Source organism: Pterocles gutturalis, unplaced genomic scaffold (assembly GCF_000699245.1).
Source record: "Pterocles gutturalis isolate BGI_N339 unplaced genomic scaffold, ASM69924v1 scaffold7699, whole genome shotgun sequence".
Classification (NCBI taxonomy): domain Eukaryota; kingdom Metazoa; phylum Chordata; class Aves; order Pterocliformes; family Pteroclidae; genus Pterocles; species Pterocles gutturalis.
The window spans coordinates 60,125-65,113 of NW_010128102.1; the positions used below are offsets into that span (position 1 = coordinate 60,125).

General features: G+C 54.6%; 1 protein-coding gene across 1 annotated transcript in view; it reads left to right on the forward strand.

The window, feature by feature from the left end:
* LOC104466157 (nuclear receptor corepressor 2-like) overlaps positions 1 to 4,989 on the forward strand; it is a gene marked incomplete at its 3' end in the record, with an annotated part of 47,529 nt that overhangs the window by 41,955 nt on the left and 585 nt on the right. The gene's annotated exons all lie outside the window — the stretch shown is intronic.

Below are 4,989 nucleotides of genomic sequence, written 5' to 3' on the forward strand. Positions count from 1 at the left end.
CTGTCCCTAATGCTGTTGCTGCTGCTGTTGTAGTTCTGGGCTGTTTCAGACATTGCTGCGATGTCCTGATGGCCCATCCTGTGCATCCAGCCCCTTCTCTGGGCTGTGCAGCTCCACAGCCATGGGCAGTGTCTGGTCCAGCTCTGCTCAGGGCTCTGCCTGAGCCAGGGATTTGAACCTGATCTTCTTGGTTAGTGCTTTACCCCCCCAGCAGAAGGATTGCCCACTCCATGTTGCCATGTATACAATTACCATAAACCCATTAAGAGATTAATACGACAAAACCTTGGGGGACGTCTGTGACAAACCCCGCAGACTTAAAGGCTTTCACTTCCTAAAGCAAATCACGTCTCTCTGCCTCTCTCTTACCAGTTGTTTTTTTCCTTTGCTTGGGGCCAGTTTCTAAACTCCCTGACGACTGCTAGTCCCAAACTGTCCAAGAGGAACAAACTCTCCCGAGGGCTGCACGGCAGGAATTTGGGAATGGAGCAAACCTCTCCTTGGGCTGTCAGATGGGGCCACTGCCCCTTGAGGATGAGCATGCAGTTGGCTTTCCTCCCCGTCAGATCTGTATTTTCCCATGTCAGACACTCTCCCTTTCTTTCCTCCAAGACAAAGCAGGATCTTCTGGTTTTGTTTTCAAACTATATGCTATAATTAATGCAAAGTATCTTTTTGTGTGTGTGTGTTGCGTTTTATCTGCAGAGGTATCAGAGTGCTTCTATGGAGAGGGAACCAAGAAGGGACAGCAGCAGCTGTGCTGGGGGTGCGCGGAAGTGGGGGACAGGCTGGCAGGGACTGGAGGAACATCTGGAGGGATGGAAACCGCGGAGGTTCCTCTTGTCGGGTTGGTGGGAGCTGGGTGAAGCCACCCCTTCCCCTCTCCCTCCGAGGAAGCGATGACAAAATGTTGGTGTCCTCTCGCACTTGCCAGTCTGGCTGCTGGTCCATGTTTTTAACTCACATTTGAGGAAGGAGATGCAAACCGTGGTCATCTCCCACTCTGGAGATGGGGGGACATGTGCCCGGCACGGCGGCGAAGGTCCCGCTCACGGCACCCGAAGGGGCTGACAACTCTGCCTGACTTTTTTCAGAGATGTTGAGGAGCTGCTATTGAAGTTGACAGGAGCAGCATATGTTCCTTGCCGTTAAAATCAAGCTGTCCTTCCGTAAGGAAATGGGTTTTTTATTGTTGGCTGCTTGGTTGCTTTATTTCTTCCCTTGGAATGAATTTTACGATTCTTCCTCCCCACAAAAATGCTCTGTTGAGTGGGGAAGAAGGTGAAAGTGGCTGTTGGCAGAAAAAACATCCCCTCCTCTCAGTTTTTTTTTTTTTTTAGGGGGTTGTTTTTTGGGGGTTTTTTTTGGCATATAATGGCTAAGTCATTTGGTAGCAAATCCACTCCCCCCCGCCCCCATCCCCAACACGGCCTCCTTTCCCCTGCAGTGGGATCCTTCCCCTCCAGTCTCCCAGAGCTGGCACATCTGGGAGGAAGTGTTTTCGAGGGGGGATGTGTGTGTGTCCTGTCTGAGATGCTCCGGGAATGATTTGTCCATCTGTGCATCGGAGCTGTCAGTGCGGGAGAAGCCGAGCGAGGGAAAGCAATCAGCCTGAAACAGATACAGCTCCTGCAGGGACGGGAGGCGGAGCAGGGGAGGAATTGTACTCAGCCGGAATATCCTGATGCTTTTCCCCTCTGTCTTTGGGAGGCCTTCTTAGGGTAATTAAATACATTTGTATGGAAATGCTGAGCAAAAAAAAATTCCCAGCCAACCCCAATCCACCATCTCTTTTTTTTTTTTTTTTGGGTTGTTCCACAAATGGCAAGGAAGGCTCTGCCTGGACTTTACAAGAAGCAAAAAATGTCTTCAGCAAGCAGAGAAACCTTCCCCAAACCCTGCGTGCCCCTGGCAGAAAGCCACCTCCATCAGCCGTCCCCCGCTCATTCATGTGCCATATGCGCTCAAATCTCTCGCTGAGTCCTCTCTCTCCCCCTCTTCCTGCCAGGGAAGGATAATCCTTATGCATTTATTCCTGGCAGCGGTACTGGGGATCTGAAGGAGAAATTGCTGGGCTGTGCTGCGCAGTGGTGCCTGAGCCTCGCTGGGCTCCGAGCTCGCCGAAGGGCTCTGCGGGAGTACAACACTCCCACCTGGTGATGGAGGTGGAGCTGGCCGGATGGAAGAGCTCCAGGGTTTCCCCTTCCATCCATCTCCTGGCTGAGTTTCCTCCCTTCTCCCCTCGGTTCTTTGGAAGCGGTGTTCAGAGATGCCCTGAGGCTGGAAGCCCTCTCCTCTCCCTGGGCAGGTGGAGCACCGTGGTACCCGGCTGATGGGTGCCCAACACCCGGCAGCATGCCTGCTGCGTGCGTGTCTAACGACCTTGGCTTCATCAGGCAGGTCCCTTCACCGCGGGGGCTGGTACCTGCAGGGATGGGGTCTTCCTGAAATGTCACCCACCCTCCTGCCAGCGCCGCGGGCTCCAACGGCCCCTCTGCAGTGCGTGGTCTGGCCAAAGGGACTCTGAACGGGAAAGGGCACCTCCTTCGCTTAGAAATAAATTGACCTGCGGATGCTGTAGGAGCCAGGGCTGTGGCTAACGATGGCATCCTGCATCCCTTCAGCATGGCTGCGCTGTCCTTTGGGGCGAGGAGAGGGCTTTCAGGCAGCCGCTGCTGGGAGAGAGTGTGGAGCCGTCAAGACTCATCTCTCATCCTGCGTTTCTCCCTGTAAAGGTCACAGTCCCAGCCGAGCTTTTGTGGCAGACCTTTAAGAAATCCGTTTTGTCCGTGTCTGGGAACCCTGACCTATTTTGCTTTGCCATTTCCCACAGCTCCCAGGGGTAGCTGTCGCGGGCTGAGCCTGCTGCGCTCAGGTGTGCTGCCTGCAGACCTGCTGCATCCCTGCCTCTGGCCCTTTCACGGCCGTGCAGTGTTCCGCCACAGAGAGCAGAGATTAATTCTCCACTGTATTTCAGCTATAATTAGATTTGTATTTTTTTTCTTTTAACGAGCTGCTTTTAATGAGCCTCCACTTACTGGCAAACTTTTCTTTCCTGATATGCCATCAAATCCTCTTCTCTGAAATCACTTAAAACACACCCGACCGCTTTGCAGAATTTTTGTGGGTTTCCAGAACAGTGTAGCCAAGTTTCCGACTTTTTTTTTTTTTTTTTACCCAGATATTTTCCCCAAGAGAAGTAGAGGATTTAACTGATCCCTTTTGTGGCTCGCTCTTTGGAGTTTTTGGAATTTATCACATGGGAGCAAGGGTGCGTGATGGGTGCCTTAGGACACCCAGCAGGAGCGGGCAGGTGCCTGGAAGCGCTGCCTCTGTGCCGGGGCTGATGCTGAGAACTGCTGTGCAGCCTGTGGTTTCCTCCATGGCTTCCCAAAGAGCTCTTGTCCCCTTTGCACGGCACTGTGGTTTGGGCCACCTGAGAACCAGCCGTGGTTGAGAAGAGCTTTGGGGCTGTTCTACGCAGGGTTGGAGCCTTCGGGGTGTGTCACGGCTCTTTGCAGGCAGGGAGGGATGGATCCCCACGGTGCTGGGGAAGGTTCAGGAGCAGAGATGATCTGAAGGAGGAATAGGTGCCCACCTTCTTCTCGGACCACAGGCACCGCTGTTTCTGGGAGGATGGGGGTGCGCTCGCCTCCGGTGCAAGCCAATTGTTCTCGATCCCAGGAGCATTTTCTTCCTGGTATGAGTCTTGCTCAATTTTCCTCTTGCTTTGACAGGGGATGCTTTAGTTGCAGGAAAAAAAAAACCCCAAAGACTTGGAGATTCAGAGCTGAGCAGTGAAAAAATGATAGTCGGATTTTGAGAACCGCTGCCTCTCCCGTGCCTGTGCTGCCCCGCAGCTGCTGTGCGCAGCGTGCGCCGGGAGCCGGTGGCCGCAGGAGCAGCCCGGAGGAATCTGTTATTTCCTCTTTTGGCGGAGCAGTTCCTCAAGCTTACTGGAAGCGCTCAGATGCCTCCTTCTGCCTCGCAGCCGACGGGAGAGCTGCGGGCATGGGTTCTACATGAGACGTCCCTGCTGATGGTGGTGACGTTCAAAAGTTCTCTTAAGTCCACTGCTTTATAATCGATGTTTGCCATGGCCTGAGCAGCTTGCAGGTGGGTAGGAACACAGTAAAAGATTCGTGGTCTCTAAAGGCACGTACATGGACGTGCTCCCTTCTGCTTTCTGGGACATCCAGCGTTCAAGCAGCTTTGGGGCTGGGTGCGTTTCACTGCGTGTGTGGTGGGAACATGATGGAGATGCCCACGGAGCAGCTCCTGGGTGTTTCTGCTGTGGGTGGGGGTGAAGCCTGGGATGTCACCCAGCCCTGGGTTGCGGGTGTTCCCACGCAGGCAGACCTTGGCCCACGTGGGGCTGGAGGTGACGGCGTGATGTATTTTTGCACCCAGCTGCTGCACCGCAAAGTGCAGATACCGCGAAATGTGGAGCTGTGGCCATGCGGTAAAGGCAGTAAGAAAGCAGAAGAGCCAACAAACCGAGCTCCTTGGCACTGCTGCCTCCGAGGGCAGGACGCCTGGGTGATGGCCATCCGCCCCTCCTGGGCTTTCTCCAGTTGGAGCCTGGACTGACTGGGTGGTTTCTGCTCAGGACAGCTTGTCCTGTGCAAAGGAAGGAGAGGGATGGGTCGGCATCCCTCGCGCCTCGGCAGCTTTTCCTGTGCCTGCCAGGACACCGGAGCCGCGTGGCGTGTTCCTCCTGCGGGCGTTTGCAACCTGAGTGTTTGAGCTCTCTATGAAAGTTCACCAAAGGGCATCTCGGTGACCCCCGGCTGAGCACCGTGCTGTCCTCCGCAGGGACTCCTGCAGCTCTTGTTTGTCCTCTTGATCACTTTGCATCTCTCCCCTGGGCTGGGAGGGCTGCCTCGTGTCCCATTGGGCTGACTCTGACCAGAGACGTCACCTTTCACAGTGTTGTCACCTCCTCTGCTGTGCTTCACTGGCTCCTCTGGCTGCGTGGCGCGGGGGCAG